Source organism: Humulus lupulus, chromosome 9 (genome assembly GCF_963169125.1).
Source record: "Humulus lupulus chromosome 9, drHumLupu1.1, whole genome shotgun sequence".
NCBI classification, from domain to species: domain Eukaryota; kingdom Viridiplantae; phylum Streptophyta; class Magnoliopsida; order Rosales; family Cannabaceae; genus Humulus; species Humulus lupulus.
In genome coordinates, this window is record NC_084801.1 from 165,212,761 (window position 1) to 165,232,256 (window position 19,496).

The following is a 19,496-nucleotide window of genomic DNA, read 5'->3' on the forward strand; positions in this document are numbered from 1 at the left end:
CCAATGCTCTTTGCAAACTTTCCCAAAACAATGAAGTAAATCGACCATCGCGATAAAAAATTATAGATAGTGACACTCCATGCAATCTAACAATCTCCTTAACATATAATTTAGCCCAATGATCCATAGTATATGTTATATTATTTTATAATATAATGTAATATTATATTATATTAAAATATAATGTTTTAGATTAAATAAATGTGACAAAGAGTGTCACATATTGTAACATATAATACAGAGTTACAATATTTAGATATATGAGAAATATCCAAATATGTAACATATTTGGTGTTACAAATTCAGCTACAAATTTGTAACTTCCAAATATTACCCTTTATTGTGTAAATTTGGTGTTACACAACATTGAGATGAATTTCATAAAGCCATAGGTGAAATGGTTGTTAGAGATATGATTTTAACCCCAATAATGTGTTTTGGGGGTTACAAAATCATTTGGGAGGGTTTGGAACCGTTTGGAAAAACAACACAAAACTTTGTGCTGAAAATGGTTAGTAGCCGCAGCCTGTGGGACAGAGAGTAGTGGTCGTGGCCACTAATGTCCCTGGCCGCGGCCATAGGCCAAAAATTGACCATTTTTTCAGTTTTTTCAATCTTTGTTGAACGGCTCAAAAAACCCAAATAACTCCCAAATCTCATTTTCAATTTCATAATAATCCAACTAATCATTGGTACACAACCATGGGGGTTGGTGGAATTTGAAATTCAAAGGGTGTCTCTAAACTCTATAAATAGGAGCCTATTGCTCACTTGAAAGACACAACTTTTCTATCCACTAGAGCACTTGGCTAGAAACACCTTGAGGCTTAATTATTCCAGAAAGCATTTCCTAAAATCTGTGAGAGATCCATTAGTGCTTGGTTAGGGGGAAATAAGCTTTTGGACAAAGGTTTCAAACCTTGTTCAAGTTGGTGATCCCCAACACTCTTCACTTTGGTTGTGTGAGTGAGAGTTTCTTATTATTTTGTTCTTGTTCTTATTTTCTTCTATTGTTTTTCTTCTTATCATTTTTGTTATATTTACTTTTATCTTTGCTTAGAGTTGTGATCTCATCTACATCTTTCTTTTTACTACCTCAAGTTTATTTGTACCTTTTTGTCAAAAGTTGTATTTTCTATTTCAATCATCTTCTTCTTCTTTCTCTATATTTATTTGTATTTTCATTTATAGAGTTGTAACACTCATTTTAATCAATCATTATTTATTTGTAATATATTGCATAGAGTTGTATTTTATTACCATTTCCATTGATGCAAATACATATTTTCCTAACAGTATAAGTCATGCGTACCAGAAGAAAGTGTGCCGATTTGGTATATCGGTCTACTATAACCCAAATAACATCATGTTGTTTAGAAGTCTTTGGCAATCCAACTACAAAATCCATAGTAATCTCGTCCCATTTCCACTTTAGTATCTATATTGGTTGTAGTAAACCAACAAGTTTTTGATGTTCAGCATTCACTTGTTGACAGGTTAAACACTTGGCTACAAACTCGACCACATCATTTTTCATGTTGGGCCACCAGTAGTGTCTTTTAAAGTCATTATACATCTTTGTCATCCCCGGATGTACTGAATACAGAGTATTGTGAGCTTCTATGAGGATTTCTCTCTTCAACTCCTCATCAATAGTGACACAAATTCTTTCCTTCAACTTTAGCATCCCATTACTTGACACACTAAAATCATTGATCTTCCCACTTTCCAATTCACCTTTTTATTTCACCAAGTAAGGACCCTCATATTGACCTTGTTTGATTCTTTCTAACAAGGTAGACCGAATAGTCATTACCGATAATCTTTATGTGATTACCTCAATCTTCCCTCTGCACATGTCCTCTTGAAGTGGTTTTGGCAATTTCCTCAAAAATGACACACTTGCATGAGACTTTCTACTCAATGCATCTGCGACTACATTTGTTTTTCCGAGATGATAAAGTATTTCACAATCATAATCTTTCAATAGCTCCAACCATCACTTTTGTCTCATATTTAATTATTTCTGAGTAAAGAAATACTTGAGACTTTTATGACGATATATATTTCACACTTCTCACCATACATATAATGTCTCCAAATCTTTAGTGCAAAAACAAATGCTGCCAACTCCAGATCTTGTGTTGGATACTTTTGTTCATAGTCCTTCAATTGTCTAGATACATAAGCTATGAGTTTGGCTTTCTGAATCAATACACACCCTAATCCTTGCTTTGAAGCATCACTATAAATCACAAATCCTCCAAATCCAGATGGAATAGTAAGTATTGGACCAGAAACTAATCTTTGCTTCAACTCTTGAAAACTTTTCTCACAAGCTTCAGCCTATTCAAACTTATGATTCTTCCTCGTCAGTTGCGTCAAGGGCATTGCTATCTTGGAAAATCCTTCAACAATTCTTCAGTAATAGCCTACTAATCCCAGAATACGCCTTACTTCGGAAACATTCGTTGGTCTATTCCATTTACTAACAGCTTCAATCTTTGATGGACCCATCGAAATACCATATTTTGAGACTATACGGCCCGAAAATGCCACATTTTCTAGCCAAAATTCACATTTCTCAAATTTGGCATAGAATTGTTTTTCTTTTAATTTCTCCAAAGTCAACCTCAAATGTTCCTCATGTTCTTCTTTGGACCAAGAATACACCAAAATATCATTAATAAACACTATCACGAACTTATTAAGATAATCCTTAAACACCGTATTCATTAAGTCCATGAATGCAGCTGGAGCATTAGTTAATTCAAATGGCATCACAAGGAACTCATAATGACCATATCGAGTTCGAAATGAAGTTTTTGGTACATCATCTTCTCTAATCTTTAATTGGTGATACCCAGATCTCAAATAAATCTTTGAAAACACTCCTCATCCTTGTAATTGATCGAAAAGATCATCAATTCTAGGAAGTGGATACTTATTCTTGACTATCACTTGTGTAGTTCTCTATAATCAATACACATTCGCATTTCCCCATCATTTTTCTTCACAAATAGTACCAGAGCTCCCCATGGTGAAAAACTAGGCCTGATAAACTTTTTATACATGAGTTCTTTCAACTGTATCTTTAATTCCTTTAGTTCTGCTGGTGTCATTATTTAAGGTTCCTTGGACACAGGAGTTGCACCAAGAAGTAGCTCGATCACAAATTCAATTTCTCTGTCCGAAGGCAATCCTAGTAAATCTTATGGAAACACTTCTAAGAAATCTCTAACTACAGGTACATCTTTCGGTTTTAATTTTTGCTTCTTATAAGTGTCAACCACACTGGCAAGATAACCCATACACCCACTTTCCAATAGTTGCCTTGCATTCATAACAAAAATTAAAGGAATGCAACTTTTTGATGTTGTTCCAATAAACATAAATTCATCTTCCTTCGAAAATATCATTGTTTTCTTTCTACAATCAGTAGTGGCATTATACTTTGAAATCCAATCCATACACAAAATCACCTCATAATCGTGCATCTCTAACATTTTAGATAAACATATAATTGCCTACCATCAATGTAAATAGAAACCCCCCTCAACCAATGAGTAGAATACAAAATCTCTCCAAATGGTAACATTGTACTAAAAACTTCTGACAATTTCTCACACGATTTACCCAACCTTTTTACATATGTCATGGATGCAAATGAATGTGTGGAACCTAAATCTATTAATGCATGAGTGAGAATACCAAAAATAGAAATATCACCTGACACCACCGAGTTGTTGGTATCAGTGTCAGCCTGAGTAATCGTAAACACCCTAGCATTTTTCTTTTGAGGTTCATCATTCTTTTGTTGGTTCTTCATCAATGGACAATCTTTGATAAAATGACCCCTTTGCCACATTTGAAACAACTCTTATTTAGAAGTCTACACTCCCCGAAATGGTTCTTTCCACAAGTCTGACATCGTGGCTATTGTTGAAATCCAGATTGCCTATTTGGCTGACCTCCTTTAAATTTCTTGTTCTGTCCTTGTCTAAATTGGAAATTCTTGGCCCCTCTTTTGTTGTCATTGGGAAAGTGGCTTTGCTCTTTATTGAATGGAGTGTGTCTACGAGGCATGCTAGTAGTAGTTTTAGCTTTTGTTATCTTTTCTTCTCTGTGTTCAACTCTTAAATATTTCTCCACAGCCTAAGCATAAGAAAGAGGCCTTGTACGTCCCATATCCACATCTCTAGCCAATTCTGGTTGCAGACCCTCCAGGAAGCGATTCACTCTACTAGTTTCAATGTTAACCATGTCTGGTGCAAACTTGGCTAATCGGTCAAATGTCCTGGCGTACTTAACCACTGAAAGATTCCTTTGTTGTAATCTACTGAATTCACTTACTTTAGCAGTCAACACAGCTTCCTTATAAAAAATTTCATTGAAGACCAGTTCAAAGTCTGCCCAAGTCATTTGATTCACTTCTCTAGTCTGCTTAACTACTTCCCACCAAATCTTAGCATCCTTTTTCAGTGTATGTGCAGCACAAGAAACCTTTTCCCTATCACTTAGTTGCATAAACTCAAAGATGTCTTCTAAAGAACTCTTCCAGTCTTGTGTGTCAAGTGGGTCAGTGCTACCTTCAAATACTGGTCGTTGTTGTTTTCGGAAACATTCATGTAGTGGTTCCATGGGGTGCACTAGAGGTGGGGCTTGTGGAAATGGAGCTTGTGGAGGTGGAGGTGGTGGTGTTGGATTTTCAGTATGTGGTAATGGTGCTTCTCTTTGTAGTTGTTCTGCTAACAATTTCTCAATTTCTTCAGCTTGTCTATTCATTATCACTCGAAGTTAAGTTATTTCTTGTTCATATTTATTACTTCAAGATTTTTCATTAGCCCCCATTTCTTGTTCACGATCCATATGTGTTATAATATATATATATATCTTAAGACAAAATGTCCATAACTTATGTCATTTAGCCAATAATGCACATGAGGCATTCAACCAGCACATAATAAATGCACACATAAAGCTTACAGGTGAACTGAGCATTATCCTTTCCTCAATGTGTACAAATGAATGGTCTACAAGAGCATTTTAACCATAGCTCTGGTACCAACTTGTAACACCCTCACTTATTTTAGTTAAAACCATATTTGAGGTGTTACGTTTTAAACTATATCATAATTACTTTTAGCGTAAGTGTGGATTTTTTTATATAAAACTTATTTCACATTATTTACATTAAACATAAAGTGTATCTCAAACATATTATACATAAGTATTAAATAACCCAATTTGTTTTCAAAACATAACTTCACACTTTATTACCAACATACACATTGATAAACTGAAATAACCCACATAAGGTCGATATGTTCATATGTACAATTCAGGGTTAGGACCATGCTTCAGTTCTCCTTTGTCATTCACTCATTTCTTTCTTTACTGGAAACACAAGACAACTGTGAGCCTAAAGCTCAGTAAGCAAAGTAATGCATGCAATGCTAATGATTACCCTATGTCAATGTGACAACATCTATTTAAATTTTGGGCCCCTTAATATTTTGCACACTGTTTGATTAGGTCAATCCCTGTACGGCTTGTTACACATATAATATAAAATCCCATGGGTTCTCCTCCAACAAGCCATCACCACAGTAAGGCGCATTAAAAACCTTATTCCATCGTTGCCCCGTCGGGCCCAAGAGTTAAGGCAGCCACATATTGTGGTGTCAATACATATAACAATAACTCATATGGAGGAGAAATAAAAATGGGAACATGGGAAACAATATAATTGGTTCACTAAAACCTAGCTCAAAGTATTGGGATGCCACTATGAGCCTAACTATAGGCCTCCATTTACACTTACACTCTCATTTTCCTTTTCAAAACAGTGGCACTGAACTTAAACTTCTTATTACAACTTACTTTTATGTTGCAGAAAACTTGCTAAGGCATCACATAATTAATCATCATAATATCATGCATGGTCTTATATCATACAATAATTCACCATATCACTATTATATCATGCATACAAATATATGATGAAGTGTAAATGTATGTTAATACCACTTACTCACAAAATATTCATATAATGCATACTTGCCATAAGAGAGATATGGCTGCTAGAGATGTGATTTTAACTCTCATAATGTGTATTGAAGTTACAAAATCAAGTGGGAATGAATTTGGAACGTTTTGGAAAAGTTTGGAAAATTGGTAGCTGAAAAGAATTGTGGCCGGCGGCTAGATTTTGTCCTAGGTCGCAGCCTGGGGGACTGAAGCCAGCGGCCAGGCTTATCCAAGGCCGCGACTAGAGAGGCTGACAGTCTTTTCCTAACTTCGATTTTATCCAATTTTGAATGTTTCCAACAACCAAGTAACTCCTAAATCTCTATTTTAATTCCATAAAACATCCAATTAAACATTGGTAATAGTCATGGGTGTTGGTGGAATTTGAAATTCAAAGGGTGTCTCAAATATCTATAAATAGAAGTTTATTGCTCACTTGTAAGGCACAACAATTTCTATCCACTAGAGCACTTGGCTAGAAATTCACCATACAAGCTTGTTTATTCCAAAAAGCTATTTCATTTGTGAGAGTTCCCTTAGTGCTTGAGATTGGGGGAAATAAACTTTTGGACAAAGGTTGTAAACCTTGTTCAAGTTGGTAATCCCCAAACTCTTCACTTTGGTTGTGTGAGTGAGAGTGTTTATTTTGTTCTTGTTCTTCTTTTTCTTCTATTGCTTTTATCTTCATCTCTTTTGTTTATTTACATATTCAGATGTATTTTATGCTATAGAGTTGTACTTCCATTTTATCTTTTGTTCTTCTTCATTTAGTTTATTTGTATCTATTGTTTAGAGTTGTATTATCCATTATTCTCTTCATTTATACATGTACTTGTATTTTTGTTATAGAGTTGTAATCTTATTTAATCAATCTATTTGTCTTTTGTATTATTTTGATTAGAGTTGTAAGGGTTTTTACATTTTTCCATTGAGGCAATTTAAATATCTCCAACATTCAAAAGCTTATTTATTGTTTGTTTCAATGGAAGGTGAGACCATCAAGATCATGAACCAAGACCTAGTGAGGTTGGATAGGTTTGATGGATCCAATTTCACTAGGTAGCAAGACAAGGTGAGATTCCTTTTGACCACTCTCAAGATCGCCTACATCCTAGAGTCCACCCTTGAACCTCTCCCGAAGCCATCCGCCAAAGACACTCCCAAGGAGGTGGAGAAAAGAAGGAAGAGAGAGGAGGACAATCTTCTTTGTAGGGGTCATATCCTCAACTCCCTATCCAATAGGCTCTATGAATTCTATAACGAGACCAAGTCGGCAAAGGAGATTTGGGATGCACTTGAGACAAAATTCAAAGTGGAAGAGGAAGGTACCAAAAAGTTTTTGATTTCTCAATACATTGATTTCAAATTTTTTGGTGATAAACCTATTCTTCCTCAAATTCATGATCCTCAAATAATTGTTAACAAATTGAAAATTTTAAAGATTGAGCTTCCCGAGGCCTTTCAAGTTGGTGCAATAGTGGAAAAATTACCACCAACTTGGAGGAGCTATAGGAAAAGATTCTCTCATAAAAATGAGGATTATTCTTTGCAGGAAATTCAAAAACATATTCGAATCGAGGAGGAATCAATACGTAGAGACAAACTTGTGGAGAGGTCTAATGGAGATACTTCCAAAGCAAATGCGATGTCACAACTAAAAAATTCCAAAGATAAAGGGAAAGGCAAGAAGGGTAATGAGAGATCTTTGGGTCCAAAAACCAACCCAAACAAGTTTAAGGGCAAGAAAGGTCCTTGCTTTGTGTGTGGGAAAAAGGGTCACTATGCTAGAGAGTGTAGGCATATAAAAGGACCAACAAGGACCTAAGGTGACTGCAACTCAAGAGGAGAATATAGTTGCTGCCCTCAGTGAGGTGAATGTGATCCAAGGCAAGGTGAAAGAGTGGTGGTATGGCACATGTGCCATCGTCCATGTCACCATGACAAATCATTGTTCAAGACCTTTGAAGAGTCAAATGGCAACCATGAGATTAAAATGGGCAATGAGAGCAAATCCAAGGTACTTGGAAAATGTACCATTGAAGTTTTTTTCACCTCCAACAAGAAAGTCACATTAGTAATGTGCTTTATGTTCCCGAAATGAGTAGAAATTTGGTAAGTGGAGATTCGCTTGGCAAGCCAACATTAAGGCCGTTTTTGAGTCCGGTAAACTTATTTTTACCAAGTCCAATGTATTTTTGGGAAAGGATTACTATTGTGATGGTATGGTTAAGTTGTGCACCAATGATGTAACTTTCAATGTTATCAATAAAAATGTTTCAGCTTATATTGTTGAGTATGATTCTTTATTTTGATGGCATCTTAGTCTATCTCATATAGGTTTTTCAACCATGAAAAGAGTAGTAAAATGTGGTATGATTGCATGCAATACTAAAGCTAAGGAAAATGTGAAACATGTGTTAAAACAAAAATGATAAAGAAACCATTTCCTAGTGTAGAAAGTGTTGGGAAAAACTTATACAGGATCTTGTTTATTTTCATGTAAATCTTATATTAAACAAATTAATATGAGACAACCTAGAACATGTTTCTAAAATTGAATTCATACAGAGATAATGATAAGAACACTTACATTATTGTACACCAGAATGATTGAGTCATTCCTTCAGTTTCTCTAACCCTTTATCCTTTCTGTCGCAGAGTATCACCAAGAAACTGAATTGTTCTTCAATTTTCTTCACAGCCTTCCAAAGTATCCTTAGAATCATCTAGACTACAGTGGGAAATTCTCAACACATGAGATAGATACAAAGAGAATAAGAGAAAAGAATATTGAGGCTTAGAAAAGGATCTATGCTGTAAAGAGAATCTAAAACCTAGAGCATCAAGACTAGATCTTCTGATCTTCTTCAAAAACTTGTTATTCGAAAATCTGATTTCAACTCTCACTTATCATTCCTTTTATAGGTCTAATTAGGTCATTTATTTAATTAAAAAATCAATAGAATAATAGCCAATAATCAGCCCTGGGTCGAAATTATCATGGGCTTTAGGCCCGTGAAATTTCCCTTTTAATTATAAGCCCGTTGGACTTAAAATCAAGGTTTGTATTATTTTCTATTGATTTAATTAATTAAATAATTATTTAAATCATTGTAATGACCCAAATTTCCTAATAAGGTTTAGGACCTTAATTAGGAGGCCGGGAGGGTCATAATTGATTTATTATGTCATTAAATGATTATATGCATGATTATGTGAATTATATTATTATATGATGATAAATGCATGCATATGGGTCAACTTTTCGTTATAAGGGAATTTTGGTAATTTGCCCCTTGATGGCATATTTGTGTATTTTCATGCATGTTGGTGAATTATGAATAAGACCACGTTATAATGTGGATTTGTTCAAGCCATTCGGCATGAGACGATCTTTGAATGCAAGTTATCAGTTTGGTCATAACGGGGTTAATTTCAGGGCTCGGGGTGAGTCCCGAGGTAATTTGGTGATTAGATCATTACCGAGAATTAAAAGGTAATGGGATATGATTTATTAGCATTTGAAAATATTGGGAATAACGGGAATTGGAGGGCGTTAATTATGATTAACGGGATTAGAAGGGAAATGACGGTTTTACCCTTGGTAGCCTTAAGAGGACTTTAAATGACCTAGGAGAATTTTGGTCTTTTGACCTAAAGGATATATATTAGTTAGAAAGTTGTAGAAAGCTAACCAAAACGGAGCATTTTTTTTCTTCTCCCATTCATAATTTTCTCCTTCTTTTATCTTTGAATTTTGAAGCTCCATTTGAGGAACCAATCTAGGAAGTTGAGCCTTGATGGTCTAGGATTATGTTCTGCCATTGAAGAGGGTGTGATTATGAGCTTAAGGTAAGATTCTAACCATTGAAACTTTAGTTTATGCCCTTTTTTCCTTTTGATGTTCAGTTGGGATTTTGAGTTGGATGGTGAGAATTCAATGGAGTTTTTGGCAAAGGTTGATTAGGTTTTGATGCCTAGGACTTGTAGAGTGGATATTTGGGTTCATTTGGGAGTTTGAATGAAGTTTGGGATAAGTTTGTGAAGCTTGGAATTGGAAAACTCGAAGGAGGAAGAACCAGGGCAGATTCAACCTGGTCCTAGCGCTATAACGCCCAAGGGAGGGCGCTACAGCGCAGTCCACGGCCAGTCAGCTCTGGTTGTAGTGCGGGGGCGCTAGGGGGGCAGCGCTACCCTATTTTTCATGGTTCCTATTTTGGACACTTTTTAGGGTTTTTGGCTCGGGGTTTCAATTCCTAAGGCTTGGGATCGAATCTACTAACTATTTGAGTACGATTCGAGGTCCCGGGAGTGAGGTTTAGGTCAAGAACCTTTTATTGTTGATTTCATTAATTGGATTCCATATTTCGTTATGACTAGGTGATAGCTAAGGGATCAAAGGATTGATCATTCTCAAGGGTCGTTCATTTGTTGTTTCTCGCTCGAACCAGAGGAAATAAAACTGCACCCAGTTTGTGATGCATGTGATGCATGGGACACATGTGATTAGGGCATGACATGATTATTGAATATGAGATTGATCAGAGCTTGAGTCTCTGTAAATGTGCATGATCATAATTTTGCTAGTGATTGTTAAGTAAGCATTCTGAATGCCCTACATTTGGATATTTGGCATATGATATATGCCTGGTTGCATTGGTTACTTGTGAATGGAACTGACCTATGAGTCAGGAATCGGCAATGGTGCCAGTATTAACTGTGAAGCTGTGACTTATTAGTGAAGTTCGGCAGTAGTATTGCGCACTGGTCGTATGGTATTGGCTTAAGAGTAAAGAACCATATTAGTGTATTTAACGCAAGCCAAAAAGATTAAATCTAATCGACATAGGCATTGAATGAATCATCATGAACATTAATGCTTGACTGACCTCAAGTTCGACCAAAATTAAAGGCGCTTGTCTAGTCTAATGGCTAGTTACTTAGAGCTAGGGCTAGAAGGCCCAGGTGACTGCATCGTCACATGGCTATGGGCTACAAGCCCCAACATGAATATCAGAATCTCAAGTGTTAATCGCTCATCTGATTATTGCTACAAGCCCCAGCATGATTATCAAAATCTCAAGTGTTTATCACTCATCTGATAAGGGCTACATGCCCCAGCATGATTATCAGAATCTCAAGTGTTAATTACTCATCTGATTAGGGCTACATGCCCCAGCATGATTATCAGAATCTCAAAGTGTTAATCACTCATCTGAATAGGATTGACTTGATAGTCATCCATACAGGAGGGCAGGATCCACAATCATTATCTGGACTTATTTGCATGCATGAATAGGGTTATTATTGCTAGGCATGCACAGTATGATTTAGTAACATGTTATTACTGTTCATAAGCATATTGAGTTTTCTTGCTGAGCTTCGGCTCACGGGTGCTATGTGGTGCAAGTAAAAGCAAAAGAAAGCTTGACCATCCTTGAGTTGGAGAGCTTAGGTGACGATGTGTACATATGCGGCTGCTCGACCGCCATGACCGAGGGTTTAAATAGGAACTAGGGTTAAACCCTATTTTGTCGCTTAGGTCGGCTGGTTGTAAATATTTTCTTGTAATTAACCTTTAAATTATATTTTTGGGATCCCAATGTATATGGTAAACGTTTTAGTGAAACGTTATATCTCAATCAAAAAATTTAATCCTAAACCGTTAATCATACTTAATTACACAATTATGGCCAAATGACTCGATTAGCAAGTTTAACACTGTTTAAAATGCACACCATAATAGTCCCTAGGTAGTAGGGCGTTACAACTTGGTATCAGATCGAGCCAAGGTTAAGGGTTCCTGAAGACAAGCTGGGCATGTACACTCGTCACTAAAGATAACTTCACTTAGGGTATGGTAACTATTTCTGTAGTTATGTGCTTAACTGCTTAAATAGAATGTAAATTCTTTACCTACACACTATATTAGGGAGCATGAGATTCTGATAGAGCCCGGCTCTTGACTATATGATTACCTACTTTGTTAATATTTATAGATGTATTATTTGCATGCTGGAGTTGGAGGCATGGTGTGAATGTTGGAAGAGAAGGGGTTATGATTGATGAACAAATGTTATGGGCACGTTCTTAGCACTGCAGTGGTTTGTGAATGTAGTGTGGTAAGATTGATCCCGTGGGGGAAAGCTCTTGATATCCTCATCATATTTAATGGGTCAAGTTATTGACTGCATATTTAATCAGCAGGTATGTAACGACCCAAATTTACTAATAAGGCTTAAGGGCCTTGATTAGTGTGCCGGGAGGGCATAATTGGAATATATGTGATTTAATGATTAAAAGTATGCTATATGACTATTTGAATATCTGAGATGCATGACTATGTGTATTAGTATGCATGTAGGCCCTGATTAGGTTAGAAAGGGCATAGTTGTAATTTTGGCCCGTTGAGGGCATAACTGTATATATATGTGATAAATTGTCGAGACCACATTATTATGTGGATATATTTGTGATCTGTGATTCGAGACGATCCTCGTGAGGGGGTTAGCGAAAAAGTCACGGAGGGGATTTATACCTAGCTCGGGGTGAGCCTAGGGGTATAAATGGGAATTTAGAGAATTTATTGGAGTCTATTTTGACATTGAGGAATATAATTGGTGATTAGTTAAGTGTCGGGAAGTAAGCGGAAAATATTAGAGACACTCGAGGAATTAGCAGGAATTGGGTGAAATGACCAAAATGCCACTAGGTGGATTAAAAGATTTAGAATTAAAGGGGAGGGTATTGTGGTCATTTGGCTTATAAGGGATAAGTATTATCAGGCTTTATACTTAGTGGAATTTGTAGAAGGGGCTGGAATTCTGAAGAAAAGAAAAATAAAGAAAAAGAAGGAAAGAAAGGGAATTGGAAGTCTACTATTTTCGCTCTCTCGGTTCAAGTTTTCTTCACCATCTCTTGAGGACTTTTGGGGCAGAAACTTAGGGAGAATCAGAGCAGAAGCTTGAGGTTAAGGTCTTTGATCTGGCTGGACGAATTGGCAGGGATTTAGCACGAACAAACCATTCACTTAATGTAAGACTTTGAGGTTAACACTCAGTTTTTAGTATTGGTTTTGAGTTGATTTTCTAAGCAAAGTTCTGTGGATTTGAGTTGGGTTGAGGATTTGAGGAGGAGAAGGTCAAGCTTGTGAGGAGGACAACCTAGGCTAAACTCATCCAGCAAAGGTAAGGGATTCTAGTTTGAACTCTGTGGTTTCAGTGGCTGTTTTGCTGAGTTTTTGAATTTTAGGTTCAGCTATGGTGAAATCTTGGAATAAGGGTGCATGTGCTTAAGTTTTGTATGGTTGGGATGCTTGGGATGAGTTAGACATGTTAGTAAGCTTGATTCTAAGTTTGGAGAAGTTTTGGTAAGGTTTGGCTCGGGGAAAATCGAAGGAGGGAAAAACAGCATTTGCTGTTCTATGACTAGCGCTAGCCTTTGGGTGCTGTAGCGCTAGGCCATATACCCTAGGATGATTTTGGGCTCTGTTTGAAGCGCTGTAGCGCCCTCCTTAGGGCGATGTAGCGCTACCATGTTTCCCAAAAGGGGTTTTTGAGTTATTTTCAAGGGTTTTTGCCCGGGGGTTCGGGGTTCGATTCCACCACCCTGTTTGGTGGAATTGAGGCTTCCCGAGGGCTCGGGATTAGTCCCGAGGTTAGGTTTTGGACTTGAGGTTTTGTGATGATTATGATCTATGGTTGTGACTAGGTGTGCGCTAGGGCTCAAGGGGGATCGTGCTCAAGGATCAAAGTGAACGAAGCTAGCAAATTTAAAGGTAAGAACACTACTACAAAACTGGGCTTTCTCGACACCCAACCACGACAGTCAACTCTGTTGACTGTCGTGGTTGCTTAACGGGATTCTACGCCGACAGTTAAAAACTGTAGGCATAGATACCAACGCCGATAGCTAATAACTGTCACCGTTGCTTTTGACTGTCGTTATTGACCCCAACGCCGACAGCTAATTCGAGACCAATGACGACAGTTAATTCGAGACTAATGCCGACAGTTAAAATATGTCTCTATTGACCCCAACGCTGACAGTTAATTCTAGACCAATGTCGACAGTTAAAAGGTGTCACTATTGAGTCCAACGTCGACAGTTAATTCGAGACCAATGCCGACAGTTAAAATGTGTCGCTATTGACCCCAACGCCGACAGTTAATAAAAGTCCAATGCCGATAGTCATAAAATGTTGCCAAAATTCAAATAAAAAATTATAATTAATGAATAGTATAATTTTAAAAATATAAACTAAATTATGTAAATATATATTTATAAAATTATGTATTTATTAAAAACTTTCAAAACTAGATTTTTTTTTATAATTTTTTTATTTACTTTTGTATTTATAATAATTTTTATATCAAAATTTAAATTTATTATTCTTTAACATATTTATAAAATTAACTATATAATTCTTTAACATATTTATAAAATTTTCATTAGTTAAAATATAGTTGTTTTATTAATTGGAAAAATATTGTAAAAATATTAATGAATAGTATAATTTTAAAAATAAACTAAATTATGTAAATATATATATTTATTAAAATTATGTATTTATTAAAAAAAATTTAAAACTAGATTTTTTTGTTTCTAAATTTTTCATATTATTTTTTTTTTATTTATAATAATTTTTATATCAAAATTTAAATTTATTATTCTTTAACATATTTATAAAATTAATTATATTATTAACTATATTATTCTTTAACACATTTAATTATACATATATATATAATTTATTTGGGTGTGAAATAAGTATTAAAAAAGTATATTTATTATTATTACATACATTATAAATTGTGAACTATAAATAAATAAATTAATTATTTGTAATCAAAAAATTAATTTAATTTTTATAAATAAGAAATCATTTTAATTTAATAGTATTTATAATTTAAAATCTAACACTAATAAATAAATATTATGCTACGCAGGTACTAAAAAATTTGGGCGCCAACCTTTAACTTTTTCATTTTCATTTCTCCACTATTTGATTTAAATACTTTATTTCTTATTTTATTTTTAACTGTCTCGTTCTGAAATCCCCCGTCTCTCTCTTTCTCAATCCCTTTCTCCATGCCTCCGATCTCCAGCCTCTCACTGCACCTCTCGCACGATCGACTATCTCCTTTAGCCTTTCCGAATAAATGGCCTTTGAATCGAGCTCATCCTCGTCTCCTCTGGTGGGTCAATCGAAGTTGAACACCACCTCTGCTTGCTCGGGACGCCGCCTCCTTCGGTCCCATCGCCCCCGCTGGCTGGGGTGAAGAAGTTGAGCACGGACTATGCTGGGTATGTCCCTTCACTTGAATATATACTTATATATTTATAAATATTTGTTTACTCTATGTTGTTTGCTAAAAATGATGTTCTGAATTTTAAAATTGTGGTGTTTACTATAATCTTTTATGAGACTATTTTCCTCTTTTTTTTAAAAAAAAAAATTTGTGACTGGAGAAAGGGGTTTCCGTGCAAAAGTGGGCTCTTTAATCATGTAAATTTATATATATTGAGCAGGTGATTATTTAGTATTTTGAGTGAATGACTTATGTTTTGGTTTGTATGTATGTAAGTATGACATTGTCTTTTTTTATTTCATTGATTCAGCCATTCTTTCACTGATGGTGGAGAGGTCATGTGAGAAAGATAGTCCTTTATGCTATTCTATTTTTGTATAGGTGCTTCACTTTAAGAGGTGCCATATACTTTTGTCAAGAAAAGGTAAATAAACTTTCTAAAGGTAGTATTTAAAATAATTATTGTGAATGTTTGGGTGTTTGTATAGAAACAGTTTGACAAAATATTTTAGAGAACCATAGTGTGGGGTGTGTTCAGTGTGTTCTTTTCCTTTTTCATCTTCTTTAATTTGTAACTTACATGTGATTGCTAGTAGTTGTAGTGCAACTATATACATGTGTGGATGCTATATGCATCTTTTTGGTGGTCTTTGGTCAGGGTTTGACTTGTTTTTGTTATTTATTTTTTTTCCTTTGCGTATTTGTTATTTAACTTAGCATATGTATTTGTTTTGGTCAGGGTTTGACTTGTGTGGTATTGTACTGGCTAATTTGCTTTGTATGTTGAGTGTCTTTATTGTTATTGATTCTTGTTGCTTTCCCTTGGTTAGGAGAAGCACTTTGCATTAAAAAAAAACCAAACAAATGCATATGGAAGACCTAGCTTGATCAACTATATGCATTATTTTTGCATGTATTTCCAGATTGTGTATAAGAAAGTCTGTTTTTATCTGTAACTTAGCATATGAGATTTGGGGTATGGATTTCTTTTAAATAAAAAGAGTCAAACTCTATGGAATGTAGCTACAATAACTACTTTCTGTATTGAAAGCAAGCATACAAGATCAAAAGAATTAGCAAGAGCACAAGTATCTATTCTAGATTCTTATTTTATTCTTTGCTTATTTTTATCGTTTGCCTCACTAGTTGCTTTATCTCACTTAAATTTTCAATGAAAGATTTTAACATATAAGAATTGCAATTGCTTGTACAGTTCTGAGAGGATTGGTTCTACAAACACTTTGATGCTGCAAACAAAAATGAAGAAGGCAGAGTTGAACATAAATGAAAAGGGTTTGATATTTGCTTTACAACACTTGAATCCATTCAAATTGAATGGATGTTGTATTGAAGAAAAGCAGTTGTAGTTGGTTTATGAATAATAGCCTTGCTCATTCTCTATTTGGTAAGCTTATATTCTGTATTCGTCTCCCTTTCTATGGCAAAATACTTTGCTACTTTGATGAATTTATTGATTATCTTTTATATTTAAAAGGCCATGAAGAAGGTCAACTATCCATTCGCATATTCGCATATTCTATTAAAAAACATTTGTTATGTGTATTCTTAAAGATCATGCATGGTACTTAATTCTTTCTATATTTTTTGTAATTTCAAGCATTCATGTATATGTGTATTGATTGATGTTTGCATTCATATGAAGAAATTTATTTGAATCTGTGACACTTTTATTTGCTGCCATATATGGTATGTCCTTGATTTAATTTTCTACTGGCGACACTTTTATTTGCTGCCAGCTGAGGGTGCAGTGCAAAACAGCTGAAGCAGCCAATATTGTGAACTATTTTTGTTGTTCCTGTTCTTGACCTGAATTTGGATTTTCAGGTATGCAAGGTACACCAGATCAGTCTCCATCGACATGCGCTGTGTTGCACTCCCGAGTGCTATGGTATAAATTCCTATCCCGAGCCCGTTGCACTATCCCGAGTGCTATGGTATAAATTCCTATCTCAGATTTTAATTATTTTGAGTTTTGAAATTATTTGCGAGTTAGGAAACTAAAATGTAATTGTGTATGTTCATAGTATATTGAGAGTTAATTAGTATAATGAGTTGAGCTGTGATTTTATTGGACTGCTCTGGGACTGTCATATGCTTTGTTTGCAGGTTCTTAAAATTTGGAGATGTCCGATTTGCAGTTGTTGTGCTGCCCATTTTTCTAGAAATTTACAGACTCTTGTCTAGTTACTTTGCAACTCTGTTGCATGCTCTTCCTAATCGACTTAACATATTTAATTGTATACTAAATTATGTATCATATGCAAAAAAAAAAAAAATTTGTTTTGCAAGCTGAATTATGATTTTCTATTTTGCGTAGAGTTTCAGATGTGAATTGGATTTATAAATTTGGATTAGGCTTATTCACAACTCGTTGTGTTACTTTAACCACTTTGTCGCTCGTTGTGTTATTTTAAAAACTTTAACAAATGTTATCTGGTATGCTTGTGTTACACATTAATGATCTATTATATTTATGTTCTCAGTGCTTTTATTTATAACTATATTATTTTTTCTTTTCTTGCTAAGTACTATGGACTTAGAATCCTATGCATATTACTTACCTAAAGAACTAAGACTAACTACTTAAGCCATGAGGCTATCTTGTTTGATAAGAAAAATACAACTTTTATATAAATCATTTTTGTGACTAAAAACCAATCATCCTTTTTATTTCTTCTACAACCTCAAGTTCTCTATTTATTTTAATTTTGGTTTGACTTTAATGGTGTTTATTCTGTATTGTAGGCTAAAATTCTACTTGGATATTTAAGAGAACTAAGACAATTATATAAGAGAACCAAAGCAACAAGAAATTCTTCAAATTGTTGGGTATTATTTTCTTTCTTGCTTGTAAAAATTATGTACAGTGAGGATTTGATGTATTATTTACATTGTGAATAATGAATTTTTGTTGAGAATTATAATAAATTTTTATTGAGAATTACTTAGTCTCATGTGGATTTTATGTATTATTTACATTTCAATTGAATGAATAAATTTTGTATGTATATGAATTTTTATTATGATAAATATAATTTTTTTTACAAATTATGGTAATAATAATTAATTATCTGAGTATTTTATTTAAATTTATATCAAACTTCAATTGTTAAAAATATAATTAAAATTTTTAAAAAATATATATCGAAAAATTATTATTTATATATATAAATTTAATGTTACGACAACACCTATTAACTGTCGGCATTGCCAGCAATGACGACACCTAATAACTGTCGGCGTAGCCAGCAACAGCGACATCTAATAACTGTCGGCATTGCCAGCAACGACGACACCTAATAATTGTCAGCGTAGCCAGTAACGGCGACACCTAATAACTGTCGGCGTAGCTACCCTATGCCGGCATAGGCAAATACGACAGTTAGTCGACTGTCGTCATTGCTTAATAGCGACAGTTAAAAACTGTCGGGAAATCCCGTTTTTGTAGTAGTGGAAAACTGCACCCGGTTATGTGTTTATGATGGGACTAAGTGCTCCTGATATCTGTGTAATGTCATAGATGGTATTATGCCATGAGACATGTGATAAACGGCCTAAGGGTGCCGTATACAATATTTGCGCACAGGGCGCGGCCTGGCCACTGGTAGCCAAGGATAGCTTAACATTCACTGAGCTCGGTTTAAGCGGGCCGGAGTCAGTGGGATAAACAGAGGGTGCGGCCTAAGGGCACTAACCCTAGTTATCATTTTTGAATTGATTATTGATATGAAATGATATGTTTGGTATGTTGAGTACTTGATTATCATGGATGCTTAAACTGTTGAGAACATGTTTATGTGATATGAGATATTGGGTTGCCTGTTGATTGATTATGCTCTGTTGTTGTGTTTTCTTGTTGGACCTTGGCTCACGGGTGCTACGTGGTGCAGGTAAAGGCAAAGGCAAGTTGGATCAATCCTGAGAAGGAGAGCTGCGGGGCTGAATGTACATAGCTAGCTGTTCGGCCGCCATGGCCGAGGAATGGATCAGGACAAGGAATACCTAATAGTCTGTTTTGCCTTAGAATGGCTAATTACTGTATTTAAATCCTGAATCTTTTGTAAATGGTTCTAATCTTATTATTTTTGGGATTTTGTGTAAACAGAAAATGTTATTTATAAAAAATGCAACTTT

At 35.1% G+C, this 19,496-nt stretch overlaps 1 long non-coding RNA gene across 3 annotated transcripts; it reads left to right on the plus strand.

The window, feature by feature from the left end:
• Window positions 1-15,062: 15,062 nt before the first annotated feature.
• On the plus strand, window positions 15,063-18,305 carry LOC133800936 (uncharacterized). Of its 3 annotated transcripts, none has more exons than XR_009876661.1 (5): window positions 15,063-15,336; window positions 15,652-15,765; window positions 16,555-16,746; window positions 17,187-17,296; window positions 17,469-18,305. It is a non-coding gene; the product is annotated as an uncharacterized LOC133800936 (long non-coding RNA). The 3 variants fall into 3 exon arrangements; XR_009876660.1 differs by having other exon boundaries at window positions 15,064-15,336; window positions 18,108-18,305; XR_009876659.1 differs by having other exon boundaries at window positions 15,065-15,336; window positions 17,187-18,305.
• Window positions 18,306-19,496: the final 1,191 nt, after the last annotated feature.